The 23,981-nt window shown below is 40.0% G+C and overlaps 1 pseudogene; it reads right to left on the reverse strand.

The window, feature by feature from the left end:
• Positions 1 to 23,981, reverse strand: part of LOC114044074 — a 73,874-nt pseudogene that overhangs the window by 49,529 nt on the left and 364 nt on the right.

The following is a 23,981-nucleotide window of genomic DNA, read 5'->3' on the forward strand; positions in this document are numbered from 1 at the left end:
AGGAAGGAAGGAAGGAAGGAAGGAAGGAAGGAAGGAAGGAAGGAAGGAAGGAAGGAAGGAAGGAAGGAAGGAAAGAAGGAAGGAAGGAAGGAAGGAAGGAAGGAAGGAAGGAAGGAAGGAAAAGACAAAGAAAGGAAAGAAGAAAGGAAGGGAGGAAGGAGTAAAATTTATTAAGTCCCTACTATATGTCAAGAACTGTGCTAAGAGCTTTACAATTATTATCTCATTTGATCCTCACAACAACCCTGGGAGATAGGTGCTATTATAATCCCCATTTTACAGAAGAGGAAACTGAGGCCGAGAAGGGCTGAGTGATTCGTTCAGGCTCACCCATCTACAAAGTAAGGTAGAATTTGAAATCAAGTCTTCCTGATTCCAAAGCCAACACTCTATCCTCTACTTATTGTGTCACCACTGAGCTGCCTAATCTAACCCTCCCATTTTAAAGATGAGCACACTGCAGCCCAGATAAGTTAAGCAGTTTGTCTGCGGTTGCACAAGCAGTAATCTGTCCAACTCAAATAGAAACAGAGGCCATTGAACAGTACCTAAGGATCCCTGCAGGCCACACACTGACTTAGTTTTAAAATGTAATGTTATCTATGTTTTACTGAATTTTTATTTGTTTTGGTAGGGATTTCCCAATTACATTTAAATCTGGTTCTGGTCACCCTGGGGAATGTTGTGGCCTCATGTGGCCAGTGGGACCTTGTGTTTGACATCTCTGTTCTACTGGGAAGAGATTGGAGCCTCCTCCCCTGGTGAGCTGACTTCACATTCCTCTTCTCCAGCCTCTTGAGAAGGAAATGTTAAACAGGAGACAATTAAAATGATGTAGACTCACTAAAGTGCAGAGGGAAAAAATCCCTATCAATTGTCTTCTTGCACGGAAGGGTTAGAATTAATAGCATTGGGATAGCAAAACATAATTTGACCTTATGATACTGGAGGAAAACACAGGTGACCTCCACCTGCATGGAGAGCACTGAGAAGAAAATTAACTTCCAGGGGATCTGGGTCTGGTTCAAACATATGAAAATTCACATAGATTCTGTTTTGCAGTCACTCATTTCCAGCAAATTGATTTGGAGACAAGGTCTATCTCTGCTTTGTTCCTTTGCATCAGCTCTAATTAAAGTGATTCGCATCAGTGCTCTTCACTTTCCCACCCAAGCTTCTGAGAACTCCCCTAGGTGTCTGATAAGAGGCGTCAGTCCTTCTTATTGACCAGGAGCAGTGTGGTGGCCTGCTGTTTACCTTGCCAAGGGCTCACTCCCTCATATAGAGAGCTTCTGATGTGGACCCATATCACTAGGACCCAGGCTTTGAATTGTTTGTCTGCCGGGTGTGCACTGGGCCTCCTGATCTCATAAGGATCCATAGAATTTAGAGCTTGAAAGCAGGGGTGTGCTAGAGGCAGCTCAAAAGGCTCACCATAGCTAATTAAATTTTCAGTGTGAGCATTTGCACCTCAGAAATCAGCAAATACTACAAATCAGGACTTGATATACTGCTCTGTTAATTGTCTAGACTTAAGAAAGTGATGGAAAAAAGTGATAATAATGAGGTTTAAGCTTAGAAGTCTATTGTTAAAAGGCAGCTAGCTGGCACAGTGGCCAGCACGCTGGCCCTGGAGTCGGCAAGACCCCAGTTCAAATCTAGCCTCAGGTACTTACTAACTGTGTGACCCTGGACAAGTCATCTAACCCTCATTGCCTCCATAAAAAAAAAAGTATGTTGTGGGTATGTTTTTTGTTCTCCCCCAGAGTTGGTTGCTAAAATTTTACCAATACATTTCCGGGTGGAATGGACATGAGCAGTCATCTAGTCATAGTTATGGAGGCAGCTAGCTGGTTCAGTGGGTAGAGTGTTGTTGGGCTTATAGTTAGAAAGACCTGAGCTCAAATCCAACCTCAGATACTTCCTAGCTGTATGACCCCAGGCAAGTCATTTAACCTTTGTTTGCCTTAATCCACTGGAGAAGGGAATGGTAAACTAATCCAGTATCTTTCTAAAGAAAATCCTGTGGACAATATTGGCGTGCTGAGGTCCACAAGATCACAAAGAGTTGGACGCGACTGAACAAAAACGATCACAGTCATAGAGCGAGAGCCAGAAGGTACATATGGCGTCATCTCCTTCAACCCTCTGATTTTACAGATGAGGAAACGGGGACCCAAAGACACACAGATGATGTGTGTAATGGCATCAGAATTTCAGCTCCAGTCTTTTGGCTCCAGATCCAGTGGTTTCTTACCTGTACCTGTATCTGTACTGCTTCTTTCATCTACTTCCTACTGTGACTGGTACCAAGTGTACAAGAGATAGCTAGCTGCCTGAAAGGGAAAACTGCATGTGTGGCCAATCGACCAGCAATATTTATAAAGTGTCTACTACATGCCAGGCACTGGGCCCTAGCCTGGGATGCAAATGCAAAAAACAAATATTTCTCTTGAGCTGACATTTGAATGGGAGAAACAAGAAGTATATGTGTGTGTGTATATATATATATATGCAACATAAATAGAAAATTAACAAATTCAATATATTTTTATTTTTCAGTCATTTTTAGTCATATCTGACTCTCTGCGACCCCATTTGGGGTTTTCTTGGCAAAGATACTAGAGTGATTTGCCATTTCCTTTTCCAGATCATTTTACAGATGATGAAACTGAGGCAAACAGGGTTAAGTGACTTGCCCAGGGTCACACAGCTAGTTAGTATCTGAGGCCAGATTTGAAATTCAGCACATACAATATAGTTAAATACACAATTGTTCTGGAGTAAGGACATTATCAATTGGGAGGGAGCAGGTGAGCAAGGACAACTTGTGATTCCTTTTCAGCCACACCACCCCCCATATTCTGCATTTTTGGAAGCCCCCACTTTCCTTCAAGTTCCAACTGGGTTGCCATTTCTTCTATGAAGCCTTCCCTAACCGCTTGGGTCAAAAAGTAATTGATCTTCAAATTCTCATAGGACTTTGCCTGACCCTCTCCTTTACATTTTTCTCATTGTTTCTCATGTTGTAGATTTATATATAGATATAGATAGATAGATGATAGATAGATGTATTTCCCCCTTATTAGACTGTAAGCTCCTTAGAACATTTCTTTATTTATACACATTTACATGTATAACATATTTATGTAAATTTTTATATATTACATGCATTACATATGTAATTCATTGTGTACTATAATATGCATTGTATGCATATACGTGTATATATTGAACATACATATACAGTGTCCCAAAAGTCTTAGTGCAGTTTTAAACTTTAATTGGCTATACTAATTAAAATTAATTATTAGTTAAAATTAACTTATTAAGTTCCTACTATGTACAAGGTACTGTGTTAAGTGCTGGGCTGTTTTATATGTACCCACATGTAATATACAGGCTGTCCCAAATGTCTTAGTGTAGTTTTAAGCTTTAAAATTTTAAAATTCAGAGGGTATTCTCCTTGAATTAGTTTTGAGCTTTAAAACTGCACTAATAGTTTTGGGACAGCCTATATATTACATGTGAGTATATATGAAACACCCAAGCATTTAATATAATACCTTGCACATAGTAGGAACTTAATAAACATTTGGTGAATGAACAAATCAATGAACTGAAAAAGTTAAACTTGTATCCACAACACTGGTTTCAGCATCATACTTTAAATTGTTATGCTAACCTGATGCAGTTGCTCATGCTTTGGGACCTCTAGTCATCCTTGCTAACCTAACCTGGGTTGCTCATGTGTGGTTCCACTGACCTGAGCTGAACTCATTACCAAATTCATTTCTTACCGCTCTGGGCCCTACCTCTTTTTGAGCTGTTTCCATATGAAGTCTGAGACCTCAGAAGAGATAGGAGTCCTGGGCCCTAGAAAGCCTTGGCATTATGGAGAAACCAAACTGTAGGCACAAAATCTCATGAATCAAGACCCATTGTTACACTTCCCACGTGGTAATCACTTAAGGAATGCTTCCTCAATTGAGTTGACCCCTAACTACAACTGTATGAGTTTTTTGGAGGTCCAACTTCAGGGGGTACCCTTCTTAGATTAGCTCTGGGATGCTGAAAGATAAATATGGAGGGAATGATGGCATTTAAACAGGAGAGGAATTCAGGTCTGGTTCCTACCCAAGAACAACACATCTGTGTTCTTGTGTGTGTGTGTATTGTTGACTTAGAAATGGTCATTAGGAGACAAGGAATCTAATTTTTATAGTCAAGATAGCCCTCTAGTTGAGAGCATCCTGGTAAACTTCACATTTTTTCCGTCCAAGAGACCAAACCAGCATGCATTCACATTCATTTCAACTGTCTTTATTTATTTGTTGTACACATTTTTTTTAATTCGCCAGGGAACATTCTCCTGAATCTGTCAAATGATAGAAGCTCTTCACACTCTGAGAAGAGATTCAATTTGGGAGGAAATCACTAAAAGTCATCATCAGCCTGATCTGACAGCTAAGGAGGGTGATCAAAATGTGAAGAAGCATTTTTGATGAAAAACAGGGTGTGGTTATAAAAGAAACGGACTGATTTTCTGACGTAATGGCCTTGGGATCCACGAATCCCAAAATGTTTAAAGCAATGAGAACATAAGGATCCCTGAAGGTAGAGATGGCTTCAGTGTTTGTGTCCTCTCAGAGCCTGGTACAGCACCTTACACACAGTAGGTGCTTACTAAATGCTTGCCAAATAAATAGGTGTGTGGACTCCCAGTGGGACAATAGATGTGATGCATATGGAGAACCATCTATGCCTGTGCATCCTGTGTGACTCTTGTCCGTGTTCTGAGTGACTCTTGTCTACATCTTCCCATAAGTTCTCCTTAGGGAGTTCACCCAATGTGCTGAATGCCTTTCTTTTCAACAATGCACATTTATGTAAGGTACTTACTAAGTTGGTTCCTGAGACAGTCTTGGGGCATATGCATGGAGTGAGAAGACCTATAAACACATAGGGCAGGTTAATTCCCAATAGCTTTGATTTCCAACTTGCCCTAGAGACTGAGGAGAGAAGACTTCCCCTTGGGTGAGAATGAGCCCTCTCTTCTTAGTTAAACTGAAATCTTATCTTGCTCTCTGCTTTATAATACAGTTACTCTTGTGTGTGTGTGTGTGTGTGTGTGTTTTAATTCTATTCTAATCTGCATAGCTTCCCTAACTTCTGATTACTATTTTGCTTGGATAAATGGGTTTTGATAAGTAAATCAATATTCATTATTTGTAATGGTATTTTTTTGTAACTGGCATAAAGTGGGAAGCAACCAAGCTGGTGAGTGAAGCTCCTTAAAACACAGAAGCAGTGATTGTTCTGAGCTTAACATTTCTCCTTACTACCAATATTTGAGGTGGACGCACAGATATAATTCTAGCCTGATCCCCCTTTCAGAGACTGCAGGAAAGATCACCCAGCTTTGGTGGCGCTCCTGGGGCCTGCCTGGTACCTTCTCCCCTGGTGGTGTACTAGTGGTACAGATGTGGTCTTTGAATCTCCTCTCTGAGAGAAAAGCCAGATTTCAGATCCTGTGTATCCATGATGCCTGTGAACCCTATCTATATGTTGGACATCCCATGTGGGTACACGTACATTATGTTCCTTTGCTCATCAGTTGTGTGCAACTCTTCATAACCCCATTTGGAGTTTTCTTGGCAAAGATACTTGTGTTATTTGCCATTTCCTTGACCTGTTCATTTTACAGATGAGGAAACTGAGGCAAATGGGGTTAAGTGACTTGCTCAGGGTCACACAGCTAATAAGTATTTCAGGACATATTTGAACTCAGGAAGATGAGTCTTACTGACTCCAAGGCCAGTGCTCTATCCACTACATCCCCTAGCTGCCCATACATTATACACATATATTATGTAAATATAAAATAATACAATATGTAGCACAGGCTTCTCTGGGCATGCCTACTTCTTACATATGGAGACATCTTTGAGTGGCTTTTTGAGCATGCCAAATTTGTCTGATATGGAACCTGCTACATCCCCTACCTACCAGGTGGGTGGGGGGTAGCCTTCTTTGACTGGCTGCCTACAACTTTAAAACTGGCAAGACCACACTGCTCTTTTCCATCATCTTTTCATCTATACATACCCAGAGAAGCCTGGGTTACAGAAGTAATTTCTAAAGGGAAGCAGAACTAACAACAGGGGTCTTTGTGCAGGAAATGGCACCAGGGCTTCAAAGCTAAGGATTTTATGAGGCAGAGGTGAGGAGAAGGCACACTCCAGGAATGGGCTTAATCTGTGTCCAGCAACCAAACTCCACATGAAGTTGTAACTGAGCTCTCCCCAACATGTAAGGTACAGAGTGTATGTATAGATTTGTTGGCCTTGTTTCATGAATGTGACCTTGGTCATTATCATAATATGCTTTCCCAAAAGCCGAAGCAGGCAACAATCCCTCACGGGACCTTGTGACTATTGATATAACATCATAAAATTCTATTAGAAACATGAAGACAGAATACTGACACTTCAGACTGTCTTGGGATATGAAATGTCAATAGACCGAGTTTCCAATGGAAACATTCCCAACCTTCTATTATCAAACATCACAACTCTGAGACACAGCAGCACATGTAGGGGTTCTGGCAACAAAGAATTTCAGAAGCAAGTTCCAGTCCATGGTGTTGCAATATGTCATAAAAAATAACAGAATCTGGCTACTTTTAGAAAAACTCTTCTCTCAATGCCGCATCAGCGTTCTTGCGTCCACCCTCACTTTTTCTCTGGGAGAAAAGCTGGCGGGTGGGATCATAGGATCCAGAGCTGGGATCCATGGATACCACCTTGTCCAACTTTGTCATTTTACAGATGAGGAAGACAGGTTTTAGAAACATGAAATATCTTGGCCAAGCACACATAGGTAGAGAGTAGTAGAGCCAGTATCCAAACTTTTTTCATTCTAAATGCAATGCTCTTTCCACCACATCATCAACTTCTTGGGTAAAGTTAGGCTCTTGGAAAGGTAAGGAGATAGGTGTCATCCATAATAAGCTAGTAAAAAGTATTTAGTGAGTGATTTGTTTTGGCCTCTGAGAAGCTACAATGAAGTACAAGATATGATTGCTGTCTTCTCGATACACAGTTTGGTTGAGTGGACAAAAGTACATATGAAAATATTAGCTACCAGAACATGGCAGCGCTTGACTTCCCCAAATGCCCAATGCTATAGAATGAGTTCAAAGGGAAGAAAGCTTGTTGAGGGATAGAATGGTCCAGGAAAGCTTTCAAAACAGAGTTTTGGACTTGAACTAGGCCTTGATGGATAACTAGGATTCCCGTAGGCCTAAAGGAAAGGCAAGAGATTTCAGGTCACAAATGGAAAGGTATGAATTAATTTATGTTAAGGGATATTTGGGGGTCAGTGAGAAGTGCAGAAAGGCTAAAGTGGAGGGTTCTTATAAGGAGAAGGCAGGGGAGACATTTGTAAAGAGAGGTGAGGAGTTACCCTGAGGGGGAAGTTGAATGCAAGACACAGGAGTTTGGACTTATTCCTATAGGCAATGGGTATCCATTAAAAGTTTCAATCAGGAAATAATGGAAGCAATGCTTTAGGAAGATTCATCTTATATCTATAGGAAGGATGGATTTGTAGGAAGGAAAACTGGGAAGCATGAAAATCCATGAAGAGAGAATTACAATGGTACAGGCAAAAGAGAATGAGGGCTTGGACAAGAGTCAAGATAATGGGGTGTGGAAAGGCAACACTCCTCTTTCCTTATTACATTGAAAATAATAAATTATAAAATTATCACATTCAAGATAATAAATTATCAAAGAATTCTTTCTATATATCTTATCCTCCCAATTAGAATGTAAATTCCTTGTGGGCTGGGTCTATATCTTATAATGTCTTTATATGTCCAACACCTAGGAGAGTACTTTACATGCAGTAGGTGCCTAATAATATTTTTAATTAATTTTAAAATTAATTCTGAAGAGAAGGATTTGGCAAGTAGTGAATGCATTAGGTCTACCATTTAAGTGCCAAAGAATTGCCTTTCTATACTACATGAATCAAAATATCCTCAGAGTCATAATATTTCCTAAACAAAGAAGCAATACTCACTGAGTTTCTACTGGGTGCTAAGATTACACCATTATGAGGATTAGAAAAGTATGATGCACAATCCCTGTTCTCAGGAAATTTACAGTCTAGTCAAGAGACAATAAGATACAAAGATGAAAAATAAAGAACAAAGGCCAAACAATAGTGAATTTTTAGGAGAGGGAGAAGTCATTGGTGAGACCAGTCACTTTGGAATGAGGCAGAGATCATGGAGGAGAAAGGTCACCTTGAAATAGGAAGAGAGTTCACTGTAGAGGGAGATCACTCAGGATGGAAAGAAGTCACTAGAATGAAACATCACTATGGGACGGAAAGAAAAGTAATTGTGTGATGAAGGAAGAAGTCACTGGAAACATATCATTACGGGATGGGAAAGAGGCTACATGGAATTACAAAGGCAACCAAGTTTGCATTTAAATACAGGCATCAAGGTGTTTTTTTAAGCTCACAGACCCCAGGTTAAGAACCTCTGCAACCAGAGACTCTCCTGGGTTAATCAGAACTGTTATTGACTTGGTTCTATAATTCATGCACACTAAGAAATCACAGAATTGTAGAACCAGAGCTGGAAGGGACTTTTGAGGCCAACTAGTATCTCTCTCTCGTTTTACAAATGAGGAAACAGAAATCCAAAGAACTTGTGGCTTGTCTTTTGGGGAGAGAAAGGCAGCAGACGTTGGAGGAATGAGTGTGGTAGGATACATGCAACTCTGCCTAGAACCTTACCCATCTTATGAAGAAAGAGAGGGGTAAGCCAGGGCTGCTCTCTAGGTAGACATTAGTTCAATAACTAATTGGTACCTTTTTCAGTTTGCTCTAGGTGCAATTGGATGAAAATGAAGCGCAAGAACTGATACAGTTGGAGAGTGATTTGGGTGTCCTCTTGGCAAGTAGTCCCTCTTGATTCATATTGTGAGGGTCTTTCCATGAGGATTATCCCCAAAGACTGTTCACTGTTCCTCCAGTAATGCCATTGGCCATGAGTATTTCAGCCCCTTATAAAGTGGAGGTCATAGTGATTAATTATAGCATAAGTTTATGTGATCTACCAGTATCATGAAATATTATAGAGCTCTTAAGAACATAAGTATATGCATATGTATGTATGTATATATGTATTATACATATACATTATATGCTGCATATATGTAAATGCAGATATGTGTATACATGTGTATATATAAGTGTATGTATATGTATGTGTATTATAAATGTATATGTATGTGTATATGGATATGTAGCTATATATGTATGTATATGTATTTATACATGTATGTGCAACACTACTGCAAAAAAAAGGTTATGTAGATTATTCATCACATTTGGAAAAAGCTTAGATGAAAGACTCTTGAATGTGGGAATTTGTTTTGCTTAACTATGTGTATTTGTTACAAGGGTTTTGTTTTCCTTTTTTTGTTTTACTTTTTCTTTTTCCTTAGTAGGGGGAGATTGAAAGATTAGAAAATAAAAGTTTGTTCATTGAAAAGAGATGAAATTTCATTAAAAATACTATTAAAAAGGAAAAACATAGAGCTTGTAGTAGTAGCTATTAGGGTTTTCTCTTATAAAAAATGTGTTTGTACATTAGCACAGAACAAAAGAGAAGTCTGAATGACGCCAATTTTAATGTTCATTAGCTTCTTTGTGTTCTATAAAGACACCTAATCACAAAATAAATAGATAGCTAGATAAGTTCTGAGAACTGGATTTTTCTAATGGATTAGCCACTAACTTACTAGCTCAGTGACCTTCACTAAGTCAATACCTCAGTTTCCTAATTTATGAAATGAGGGCAATAAAACCTCTTAGCAGAAGGAAGAATGAAAATGGATAAGATAAAGACAGGAGGATGACTTTGAGCTCAGAGATAGGAGCTAAGTAAATATGAGGTCCTATCAGGCTATGAAAATGTAATACAGACAGTGAGAGGAGGGGAAAGATTATTAACTCCAACAATGTATCTGACCATAGAGCATGATTTAGCTTTAATCACAAGGACTTGAGGTTTAAAAAGATAGTAACATCGATTATAGGAGACAATGGTAGTTACCCCAAAAGATGGGCACAGCTGAAAAAGGGAATGAGGCACAAGGAAAATGTGGGAAAAAGAAAACTCAAAAAGGGGGACCATGAGTGAGGAGAAGGACGTGAATCACATGTTGATGAACTGTCCCATTCCCTAGAAGGTGCTGGTGGCAGTAGCGGGGGGTGAAGGCGTGACCTTCACCAAGAGGCTCTGGTGTACTCCCCAGCCTGAGCTAGGCACATAGGTGGGGTCTCTGGTGTGTGAAGACCGATAGTGGTTGGGACAGAGAGCTCCCAAGATTTCACTGGTCGTGTAACTATGTTGTATGTTGCACGTTGTTTTTAAATCTCCCAAGTTCTTTTTCTTCTCTCCACCTTATTTTTAATTTGTCTCTTCTGATCATCATTCTCATTATTATTTATAATGTTTCTCTATGCTCTTTTCTTTCCTCTTCCTTCTGTCCTTCCAATATAAGATAGGTTGAGATCCTCAATTACTGATTATTTTTCCCATTTGGCCTCTATTTCCTGCTCTCTCTGTTCTCTGTTGTTCTCCCTGATCTAACTCTGAATAACCTTGTCTCATAAAATCTTTTTGCTTCTAGTCCATAACTTTTTCATCAACAGGAAACCTAATCTTGGTTTAATGGGATGATCAATGGAAGAGACCACAGGGAGCATCTAATCCAACCACCTCATTTCCTAAATGAGACAGCTGGATCCCAGAGAAGTAAAGTGCCTAACTCAAACCATAGAGTTAAGATTTGAACCCAGTGCTCTATCCAGTAATCCCAATCCAGCCAGTCTTCCTTGACATATATAATTGTCTCATTCAGATGTGCCAGTTTTCATGGGCACCATAGCTAGATCCTGCTAATGGGCTACTGGGAATATGAGATACAGATTTCTGGGCCCCCCTGACCTTTCTTCTATGGAATTCAGAGAACAGAGGAGCAGAAAGGGATCATCTTCAGTCATCAATCATCTCCCTGAGTAGGTCTACTCTGTAGACCAGGATTTCATAACACTGCTGTGCGGTGTGACCCAAAATGTTTGTTCTCACTGGGCACAGCTGTTAAAAAGGGAGACCAAGACAGACAGAGAGAGAAACATAGAGACAGAGAGAAAAGAGACAGAGTCAGAGACAAGAGACAGATTGAGACAGAGACAAAGAGAAAAGAGGAGAAAGAAAGGAGAAAAGGGGGGTATAAAAATGTGATATGGTGAAAACTTGAACAGGTATTATCTAAGAAGTTTTTGTATAGAATAATGCCAAAAAGACAGAAGAAGATACCAGTGCCAAAAATTAGCACAATATATGTCAGGAAAGGAAGCAAGGAACCATACTTTTATTAAGTACCTATTTTGTGCCAGGTACTGTGTTAAGAGTTTTACAATTATTATCTCATTTGATCCTCACAACAATCCTGGGAGGTAGGTGCTATTGTCCCCATTTCACAGATGAGGAAACTGAGGTAAACAGAGGTTAAGTGACTTACCCAGGGTCACACAGTTAGTAAGCGCCTGAGGTTGGATTTGAATTCAGTTCTTCCTGACTCTCGGCCCAGTTCTGTCCGGCTACTGTGGACAAAAAAATTCATTGATCTCCTCACCCATGAAATAAGGGTAATAATATTTGTTCTGTTTACTTCATGGACTTGTTTACAATATTATAGAAATTAGAACTTGAAGGGACCTTAGAAAATATATAGACCAATCCTCTCATTTTACAGATAAGGAAATTGAGGGCTGGAGAAATGAAATGATTTGCCTAAGTTTATACAAATACTGAGTATCATAGCCAGGGTTCAAATCTGTGATTGTCTGATTCCAACAGCAGAGTTCTTCCTACTATACCATAATGTTACTTGTAAAGTTCCTGAGAAATAATATTCATAGCTAACATTTCAATAATACTTAAAGCTTTGCAAGTGCTTTACATACATCATGTTTATTTGATTCTCAAAAGAAATCTGTGAGGTGTTATTATCCTCATTTTACAGATTAGTAAACTAAAACTGATGGGGGTAAAATGATCTGGTTAGGGTCACTTGGCTAATGAATGTCCAAGAAGAGATTCAAACCTAGTTTTTACTGACTCTAGGCCCAGTCCTACATCCATCAAGCCATGCTGGAAATCATCACACAAAGAAGTGTGTCCCAAGTTTCCAGCCAAGCCTGGAGTATTCTGAATGAGCCTCTCCTAAATGGTGGAAAGAATGTTGACTCAACTCTGTATGACTTTGTGAAGGGCAGAGTTGGCATATGAGCTTTGGAGAGGAGACATATTCTTCATTCTTCAAGAGAAAGATATACAGATTTCTAGACTCTCTTTGGGGTTGACTCCAAAGAAGAGGAAAAAGGAAAACCCTGTTATGGACATATAGGGGAAGCCAGTTTCTCAACATATCTCTGATTCCCAATTTGTTTTCCTAAAGATTTTGGGGAATTTCCCCTTGGTGAGATTGGGATCTCTCTCTTAGCTAGATGGAAATATCTCACTCGTAGAGAGAGAACTCACTTACTTTGAGTATTTTCTGGTTTATTCTAATTTGTATAACTTTTTTAAAATTTATATTTGCTATCTGCTTTAGTAAATTGATTTACTCACTATTTACTATTTGTTATGTTCGTTTGTGTAACCTTTGTTTGGCCTGAAGAAGCCAAATCAGAGAGTATAAGCTCTTGGACAGCAAGGAGATCAAATCAGTCAATACTTGAAGAATTTAATCGAAGATGTTCACTGGAAGGTCAAATACTGAAGCTGAAGCTTAAATACTTTGGCCACATAATGAGAAGACTGGACTCATTGGAAAAGATCTTGATGCTGGGAAAGATTGAAGGCAAAAAGAAAAGGGGATGGCAGAGAATGAGATGGATAGATAGTGTCATGGAAACGATAAACATGAATTTGGACAGAATTTGAGAGATAGTGGAGGATAGAAGGGTCTGGTGTGCTATTGTCCGTGGGGTAACGAAGAGTCGGGCATGACTGAACTACTCAACAACGACATTCTCTCCTTTTAATTAATATCAAGCTAGCAGTTTTTTTATTTGAATTGAAATATCATGCCCCCATGCCTGCAATATTTAGGGGTGCAGATTGATATAATATTATTCTAGTACCTCCCTTTTCAGAGAACAGAATAACCAGTCTCATGCCCAGAATCACAGTCTCCTTTGGAAAGGGATGGATAAAATAATAGAGATATCTGTTAATGCTTCCCTTTGAGCTATGCGTCTAGGATTTTAAAGAACCCATACAGGTACATCTAACCCACACGGGCAGCACACACTTTATATAACATATTCCTAGGTATGTCCATAAAGTTAGTGCCCTTTCTGCGGACATCCATAGATGCAGACATTTTTCTTGTGGCTCTAGCTTCCTTTCACAGAGGCCTTCACTTCTCTTTGAGTTAAGCCAACAATGAAATAGTTTTGATTTTGTTTGAGAGTAGGAGTGGTGCTTCCCTTTGGGAAGGCAGGCAAAAGTAAGTGTGAAACTCAAGACGGAGACAGCAGAGTCATGTAATCTTTTTGAGTGCCGTTAAGAAGCTTGGGGGAAAAAAAGCCTTCTATCCAAGAAGACCAAGCATAAAGCTGTGTTGTTTTCAGGAGATATAAGAAAAAGAAGTAGAAAACAGTAACATTAAAACTATTAGGAAAGGGGGAAGGGAACAAGTATTTATTAAATACCTACTACGTGCCAGGTACTATGATAAACACTTTACAAATACTACCTCATCTGATCCTCACAAAAATCCTGGGAGGGAGGTTCTGTTATTATTCCCATTATACACTTGAGGAAATTAAGGCAGAGTTAAAGTGACTCATCCAGGGTCACTCAGCTAGCATCTAAGGCTAAATTTGAACTCAGGCCCAGCACACTATCCACTGTACCACTTTATACCATATGCAGCAAACTCACTGAAGTGGTCAGTGTTTCTAACTATCTAGATCAGGGTACTCACTAAGAGCAACCATGCTAAGTTTGAGCCTATTCTCCCCAAGGACTCGAGTAGTAAAGGGAAGTATGTGCTCCTAGAGCAGGAGAAGTGTTTTTATATTTCTGTTTTCAGTAAATATCCCATTTGTAAGAACTATTTTATGTTTATTGATTATCCACATATCAAGAATATGTCAATGGTTAAATGATATGGGGGTAGTAATCATGGGTGTTGATATTAGGGAAAACACACCAATATGGGGTCTTGCAGTGATAGCAATAGAAGCAGATATCTCTGGGGAGACATGGCTAAGCCATGCTTTAGGGATCCAGCCTGCTGGCATATGTGTGGATTGGGAGAACAAGTCCTGAGCCTCACTGCATGCTGGTGATTGACCCTTCATCATGGTTCAGTGGAAATCATGTTGCCCTTACAGTCATAGGGCTTGAGCTTGAATCCTGACTTTGTCACTTCCTACTTTTGTGATTTAATCTCTCCAAGCCTCTAGTATCTCAACTAAAAAATGAAAAGGTTGGATGTCCTCTCCAGATCTAAATCAATGCTATCTCTACCCCTCAAACCCACAAACATCCCTCCCATGAATACATATAAATAGATAATAGCAATGATATTAATCGTTGGCATTTACATAGTGCTTTATAATTTACAAGGTGCTTTTCTTATAACCATTCTGCTCAATAGGTAGTGTGGTTATTAGCATCTCCTTTTCTCCAAAAAGAAGCTGAGGCACTGAGAGGTGACCAGACATACCCAAAGTCGTTCAACCAATAAATGGCAGAGTTGGGATTGAAATTCATCTTCTGATTCCAAATACCACCATCACAACTACATCTTCAGAGTTTACTTAAATCAGAGTTGGCAGAGCTGCCCTAGCAATTGACTGGAGGGTAAGTCAAATGACATTGCAACCATACTCTAATGTTATACCATTCAATTGTCCCACCAGGACAGGCATCTGTCTTGTTGTCATGTTCCCCTTCATGTTTCTACTCAGGAAATAATAATTTAACATTACCATCATGACTGAAAAGTACTCGGCAATCTACTGCCCTTTGGCTCCATTCAGAAGCCCTGTAATTCTGGAGAGAAGGAAAGTATGGGGTGGGGATGATGATGGGGTAGTTTGAAGAGTGTCAGTCAGTAAACATTTATTAAATGCCTACTATGTGTTGGGGATACAAAGAAAGGTAAAAGGCAATTCTATCTCTTAAGGGACTCACAGTCAAATGTGGGAGACAACAGAAAGCAAATTCACTAGGAATCTCTATGATTCTGTCTAGACACAAGCTTCCTTTCCTGATCACCTCTTCTCACTTACACATACCCATCAATGTCAGCTCTATTCAGCTCTGTACTCTCCTTCCATTGTCAGTCCAGAAATAATTATTAAGAACCTGCTTCATGCCAGGCACTGGGTTAAGTGCTGGGGATATAAAAAGAGGCAAAGACAGTCCCTGCTCTCAAGAAGCTCACAGTCTAATTAGTGCCTTTATGAACTCTCATTCCATTTTTACCAAGATGCCTTTCCTATAAGGACTCTCCTCACACTCCCTTTCATCTTCCTATATTTCTAGAATCTTGGCTCTCCTCTGAAGAAACTTTTTGTATCCTTGGTCACTTTTCCCAGAACTAAATGTACCTTCTTTCTTACCCCTAGACACACAGTGGCTTAGGAAAAGATATAAGCATGCTTCTCCTCCTCCTTGCTACTTCTAACTCTCCCTATACCACCTTCATTTGGGGACTTCTCTTTTGAGGTTCAGTCCATTCAGATATAGGGCAACTAGGTGGTGCAGTGGAAAGAGTGCCAGCTCTGGAGTCAGAAAGATTCATCTTTGTGAGTTCAAATCTGGCCTCAGATACTTCCTAGCTATGTGACCCTGGGAAAGTCTTAACCCTGTTTGCCTTAATTTCCTCATCTGTAAAATGAACTGGAGGAGGAAATGGCAAACAGTATCTTTGCCAAGAAAACCCCAAGTTAAGGTCAATTTGGACACAATTGAAACAACTCAACAACAATAACGATTCAGATACATCATCCTAGCCAGATCCAATTATCCACCAGCCCAGGTCATTCACCCTCTTTTCTCAGAGATTAGAATATTTGGTTCAGTCTTCCTCTGTATCTCAACTCCCACCCTTATACTTGGGGACTTCAATTTATATGTTGATATTCCCATTAATATCTTTGCTTCCCAGTTCATCAGCTTTCCCAGCTCCTAAAACTAGCACTTTCATTCCACTTCAGCCGCACAGAAAAATAACTATAATCTTGATCTCTTCATCATCCACAAATGTTCCACTTCTAGGATCCTTAACTTTAAAATCTCTCAATCTGACCGTAGAATCTATCCTTCCAAGTCGCCTTGTGTCTCATCCCTCCTAAGCTTTTTCTCCATCTTCACTACAACCTCAAATCCTCCCTGTTTTCCCACCTCTGGCCTCACTTGCCTCACTTCAAAATTTCAACTTTTATTTTTACAAATTCATATCTCCTTTGTCCTGGTCCCTTAAGTCTCTTGCCCTACTGTCCTATCTTCTCATGCCTTTCCAGATCCCAGCCCTATATGACTTTAGCCGTCAGCTTGATCTGCTCCTGCTTACCTGCTACTGAACACCGCTGTCGAAAGTAAATTTATGTTATCCAATCTCAATCAGATCCTCCTGTTTGCATGCTAAACCTTTTACTCTTGCTTCATTACCTTGCCAATGCATGCCCCAGAGATTTAACTTCTCAAAACCCCTCTACCACTACCCTTACCTTTCCTCACATGTTAGACATCATTGAAAAAAAATAGACCATTTAACATTAGCCACTTCTACCATCCAGGTCCACTTTTCAAATCATCTCAGCTTCCTTCTTCATTCTCTCCTTTGTTTCAGACTCAGGGTATTAGTATGCCCTTCTCCTTGATAATTCCAATCCTTCTATTTGTTCTATTGATCCTATACCCTCCTATCTCCTCAAGCAGCTTGCCCTTTCAATCATTCCCTCTTTTTCTTTAATTTTCAACCTCTTCCTAGTTACTGGCTCCTTATCTGCTCTCTCCAAACATGCCCAGATCTTCCTCATCCCTAAAAAAACTTTCATTGACCCCTACCTTCCCTTCACATAATCATCATCATCCTATATCTCTCCTAATTTGAATAGACATTCTCCAAAAATACATACATACATACACACATACATAAAAGCTGCCTCCATTCACCTCTACCTGGTCACCTCCCACTCACTTCTCAACCCCTTATAATTTATCTTCTGTCCCCAGAACTGCTTTCTCCAAAGTCATCAACTATCTCTTCATTCTTATATCCAGTGAACTTCTTGCAGCTCTTTTTTGCTCTTTCTGCTGTATTTGACAAGGTGGAGCACCCCTTCTGGGCGTTCCACTCACTCTAGGTTTTTGTGACGCTACTCCATCATGTTTCTCTTCCCATCTGTCTGATAGATCCTTCCTGGCCTCCTTTTCAGGATCATCACTCATGCCCAATTCCTCATGCATGTATATTCCCCAAGATTCTGTCCTGGTCCCTCTATGTTGTCTAAGTGATCTCATTAGCTCCTATGGGATCATCTCTCATCTCCATACAGATGACTCCTAAAAGTATATCTCCAGCTCTCACCTGTCTCATAAGTTCCAGTCCCTCATCTCTAACTGGCTGCCAGACCTCTCCACCCGGATGTCTCATAGTCACCACAAAGTCAATGTCCCAAGCAGAATTTATTTTTTTCCTCCTAAATTTCCTCCCAACTTTCCTATTTCTGTCAAGGAAACTACTTTTCCTCCAGTCACCCAGGTTTTGCAAACTAAGAGTCAACCTTAGCTCTCCACACTCTCTTACCTATCTTATCCAATTGGCTACCATGTCTCATCAACTCTAACATCTCTCCCCTCTTTCCCCTTCTTTCTACACACCACAAGTGACCATGGTTCAAATCTTCATCACATCTCACTGGTGATGTCACACTGGCCTTCTCATTGATCTCCTGCCTTCAGTCTCTCCCCTCTCTGATTCAGCCGCTGTACAGCTGCCAAATTAATATTCTTAGAGCACAAGATTGACAATGTCACTTCTCTGCTCAAGAAGTTCCTTATGGCCATCCTGATCAAATATAAAGTCCTCTGCTTGTCATACAAAGCCCTTCAGCTTTCTGCCTCGCTTTGCAGGCTGATTATATATGATTCCTCCTCACACATTCTGCACATTAGCCAAATTAGATTATTTGCTGTTCCCCAGGCAAGACATTTCATCTCCTGACTCCTGTGCATTTGCAAAGGCTTTCCTCCACGCATAGAATGCTTTTACTTCTCCACTTCCATCTCTTAGAAGCCCAGGACTCTTCAGTCCTCCAAGTACCATGCCTTCAAAAGCTTTTTCTTGAACCTCCCCCAGTTAATAATTGTCCTCTCCCCAATCGCTGTGTGTTTATTTTATACATATTCTATTTACTTATCTGTGAAAATCCTGTATGGTATAATATGATGTAAGATCACTGGGGGCAGAAAGACTCACTTTTGTCTTTGTACTCCAGCATCTAGCACAGGCCTGGAATAGAGTTGGTCCTTGGTAAATGATTATTGAGCAATTGATTGACCTGGAACATTAATGGTTACCAGAGTACAATACCAAGAAAATTATGGGAACATAGCAGCCCTAATTTAGCCCAACCTACAGGGCTCCCAGAAAGGGAGCTGAAAGTCATCATTGATGTCCAGCAAATGGCATTTTCAATTCCATTTGATTCAAGAAAACTTGATTAAACAACTACTATTTGCAATAGTAATTGCTGGGGATACAAATACAAAAACCAAAGAGTCCTTTGCTCTTCTATTCTTATGGCACAGATAAGTAAAAACAAATGTCAAGAAAATAATGCAAACTAATTTCAAGAGGGAGAAAGCCCTAACAACTGAGGGAGAGGGGGTCCGGAAAGGCTTGAGTAGATGGTACCTAAGCTGTGCTTTGAATTAGGGACTGGAAGCTGTGGGGATGATAAGGAAATGCCTTCCAGTCTTTTGGACCTCTGAAAAGTTACAGGGACTTTGACAAAGAATGAAAAAAAGATGAAGAATCACTAAGAACTCAAACCCACTCCCTGGAGTCCTTGCTGATAGAAGGGGGTGCTGGCAAGGCATCGAAGGTAGCCAAAACATGGACAATTTGGGGGGCACGTAAACTAACTAAATGACTTTGAGACTTTGATCAGCCACAGATGTCACAAAGAGCTAATTGAACAGTTTCATCAGCATTATCTATGAGCCAAAATTAACATTAAACAGAAAGACAGAATCACTAATGAGATGTTGGCATGCAGCCAGTCCACTATCTTAGCTTGGAAACCCAGGACTGAATTTTTGCTAAAACTAGATGACAGCAAGAAGACTGCTCCAGCTTTCTCTGGCAGGCAGAAATAATGGAACTCCATGAAGGGAGATGGGGGGATGGACACACTACCCAAACTGAAAGTGGCCTTCAGAGTCAAGAATAGCCAACAAGTATTCACTGCTGTTAATTCATTAAATCAACGAGAAATACCATTTATTGCTAGTATACAATACTCAAAAGCTGGATTATGAGTGTTTGGCCTCAGCAACCTAGTCATGAAACTGAAAACAAATGAGAAGGTACATGATTGAATGTTAAATTGTTTTAGAAATTGTAAATGTGTTAGGATTTCCAAGAAAGGAGCAATCGATGTGGCCTGAAGCATTCTGGGAAGGCTTAGAATTATAGAAACTCAGTATTGAAAGGGAACTTGGAGGTCATGGCAACACAAGATTTAAAGCTGGAAGGAAGGAAACAACCATTTATTAAGTGCCTACTGTGTGCCAAGTATGGTGCTAAGTGTTTTACAAGTATTAGCTTATTTGGTCGTTACAACAATCCAGGGGCAATAGGTGCTATTTTGAGTTTAAGTGACTTCTTAGAGGTCACACAGCTAGTGTCTGAGGCTGGATTTGAACTCAGGTCTTTTTGACTCCAGGCCCAAAATGCTATCCACTGTGTCACCTAGCTACCCCTAGAGTGTCTACGCCATTTCCTTCTCTTTTATAGATAAGAAAAATAAGACTTAGAGAAGAGCTATGACTTGTTCTCATTTGCAAGAGGATTTAGACCAATGTCCTCTAACCACATCCAATTCTTTTTTTTGTTACCCCATTCCACCCCTCTTGGACATCAAGTCCAACCTGTGCCTGAACAAAAATCCCCTCTGTAAAGTACTACATAAGTGATCCTCTAGCTTCTGCTTAAAGGCTTTCACAAGTGAAGAACTCATTCCCATTTCAATTTTTTTGACATCTTTCATTAGGTAATTTTTTTCCTTGTAAAATCTACTTCTCTGAAACTTTCTCCTATTTCTTGTAGTTTTGCTCAATGGGGAAAATAGTGAAAAGGAGGGAATTGTGCAGGAAGCAATTTTTTTTTCTTGATCATTCCCTTAAAATATCTGGTTTTTATTTGGGGGAAAGGTTGGGTGGGAAAGGGTGAGAATACCCAAGGAAGAAAGAAAGTAAGTGAATTAGAGTACTTCAGCCTGTCAATAGAACCCTAGGCAAATGTTTGTCTTTTATGTTGCATCTATCAATCACCTCAGAGAAGATTTATGGAAGAGAAGTCCATTGATCAACAAGTAGTTTATTAATACCTACTCTGCACCAGGCACTGTAGTAGGCACTGGGGGTACAAAGACAAATATGAAATATTCACTGTCCTCAAGGGAATCACATTCTCACAGTGAGCTAAGCCTTGAAGGACTGGTGGGTATACAGTGGAGAGGAAAGCATGGAGAAACATTTAGGTGGGGGAACAGGAGAAAGCAAAGAGGCAGGAAATCAGAATGGTAACATTGTAAGGGACAGTGAGAAGACTGAGCTGACCACAGCCGAAAGGACAAGGGACAAGGTTTTATCAAAAGTCAGTTTGTCCCTCACCACCCAGGACAGGGTTCTATGTACATTAGGTGCTTTTAATTAATACTGGTTGAATTAACCAAAGAATAGGATCTTAAACCAATAAATGATCTTAGGAAAAGCATCACTTTACAGATGAGGAAAATGAGGCTCAAAGGAGTAAAGTAATATGATTATACAGCACATCCTACTGAATTCCAGCCCTGGCTCTGCAGATCAAGTCTTTAGATGTTCAGATGGATTTGTTCTTCCCATGATACCGCTGGAGTTGTTCAATCATTTCAGTCACATCTGACTCTTTGTGACCCTGTTTGGGGTTTACTTGGCAAAGTAAACTTGGAGCAGTTTGTCTTTTCCTTCTCCAGCTCATTTTACAGATGAGGAAACTGAGGCAAACTTAAGTGACTTGCTTAGAGTCACACAGCTAGTCAGTGTCTAAGGCCAGATTTGAACTTAGGTTTTCTTAACTCCAGGCCTACAGCTCTATCCACTGCACCACCCAGCTGCCACACTGGAGTAGAGAAGCACAAAGAAAAAAAGTCAGTTGTCAGACCAGCCTGGTATGTAGCCTTCAAGGATGAAGCAAGTCATTGGTGTACCATAGGAGATGGAAAAACAAAAACCTTCAATAAGAAGAGAGGCAGTGAATAAAGAACTAGGCTTGGAGTCAGCGGTCTTTCGTTCAAGTCCCACTTCAGACACTACCTATGTGACCCTGGACAAGTGCTTCATCTCCATCATCTGGTCCAGCCCTCCAAGGCCCTTCTAGTTCTAAATCTGTGAACAGTGAGAAGCCTTGCAAAGGCTGGCTCAGGCAGGTCACCCATACAAGGCAATCCTATCCACACCTAAAGAATTAAGAGCTACAAGGTAACAAGAGTGTTCACATCCACCCTGGTCTTCTGATAGAGCTACCAGCAAAACTGTCCTTTCCAAATGTGAAGGACATCAACAGCCCCCAGGCTTCTTACCAACAACAGAACAGGGCAAGAATGAATTAACGTGGACTCAAAACATGGGACCTTTTCCCCACTGTGATCATATTATTTGTATTTTCTTATTGGTGAGGCTTTTGACACTATAAACTAGTTTGATCTGAAACTTGAGCTGCAACAGTATAGAAAGGCTCTGGATTCATAGGAAAGATACACAGTGTGTTTTTCAGCCAACACATCGTAATTTCAATAAGCAGACTCTGGGATCAGCAGTCCTGTCCTGCATTTTCATGTTTAAAATGATTAATGGAGGCACCAGAGGCCCTCTTTGGTTGATGACTTCTCCACCGTTCTATCTGAGAGCAAACGCTTGCATGTGTTTAGGGCAATGCTCTAGACGGTTTCTTTAATAGTAAGTAGTATACTAGGGAGGGTGTCTTTAAATATCTATCTTTGTGGAGAAAAAAAAAAGATGCAGTCAAGCACGTTGGTGGTTAAACATTTATCTTTTTTTTTTCTTCCAAAAGCATTTCAGCACCTTTCTGTTCAGCTGATTTATGACATCAATACCAAGCTAGAGATTACAAAGTACTATTCTTTGAAAAGATTATCTGAAGTTTGGCTAGTGAGCAATCAATTACATCTATTTACACATAAGATATCTCAACAGGATTCCTATTTTTAGGCTGTCACATATTTAAAGGGACAAGTTCTAATTTTTTTTTTCTTTAAATGGGCCAAGTCCTTATCTAGTCTCACCAGCACACATTACCCTTCCCCCTCAAGGCTGGGCTCAGCCTATACTTCTTTCTACTCAGCCTTCAGAAACTCTCAATCTCCACCTCATTCACCCTCACCCCCAACCAGGTGTTGACAGTATTCCCAAATGTATTCTCACAACATTTGAAACACCAGAGTGCCATTTTGGATGCTGCTGAAATCAAGTGGCATGGATAAGTGGGAAAATTAGACTACAATGATCTTGCTTGAAACTTTCCCTTGACCCTCTTCGTTATCAATATCAACAGCCAGTACTGAGTTACTGGAGTGGTTATCTTCTGAGGGCATTCACTCCCTGGTCTTGCAGCTTTGGCCAAAATCTTAGCAAAGGACTAAGGCTGCTTTTGTATACAGGTGCCTTGGAGCAACTGATTCATGGAATTTCAGAGTGGGACAGGACTTTAGATCTCATCTTTCTATTAACAATTGAAGCAAGTATACCTATTAGAGCTGAAAGGGACCTTAGTGGTCATCCACTAAAGAGGACTAGAGAGATTGACTTGCCCAAAATAACTATACTAATTTGTAGTAGAGTAAGGAGATTTAGGCAGAACTAGGCCTCCTGGCCCAGAACAGTCCAGTTCTCCTTTCCACTGCATCATGCCCCCTCCTTTTTATTATAGTGGTTACAAGGATTAGAGAATGTTTTCACATACGCTAACCCTCACACTCAGAATTCAGTCCCTTATCCCATCTATTGTGTTGGAATCATTGCCAATCTTTAAAGTCAAGATTGGGGTCCACCTCCTCCAAGAATCTCCCCAATCCCCCCAGATGTAAGTAAAACATACGACAGTAGTTTGGCACTGAATTTGAAGTCATAGAATCTGGGTGCAAATCTGAGGGCAAGTATCAACCTCTCTAGGTCTCAGTTTCCAAATATTTAAATTTAAAGGGTTGGATTAGATTATCTCAAAGACTTCTTCCAGCTCGAGGTCCACAACTCCATGATCTTTTTGTCTTCAGACATGTCATGTACCTCTCTCTTGCATTTACACTCTAATTTTTGTCACAGATGTATATTACACGTGTGTGGTATGTACACATGCATATATACATGTATGGATATGCATGTGTATATATACACATGACATATATACTTATGCATTAGATGGCCATGTGTATATACACATGGATATATGCATGTGTGCATATATACACATAACATGTGTATGTATATGAAATACCAATAAATATATGTATATACATATGTATATATATAGACATATGCACATATAATAATAGACATGTGTATTATATACACATAT

The sequence above is a fragment of the Vombatus ursinus genome, unplaced genomic scaffold, assembly GCF_900497805.2.
Source record: "Vombatus ursinus unplaced genomic scaffold, bare-nosed wombat genome assembly UNPS02014772.1, whole genome shotgun sequence".
NCBI lineage: Eukaryota > Metazoa > Chordata > Mammalia > Diprotodontia > Vombatidae > Vombatus > Vombatus ursinus.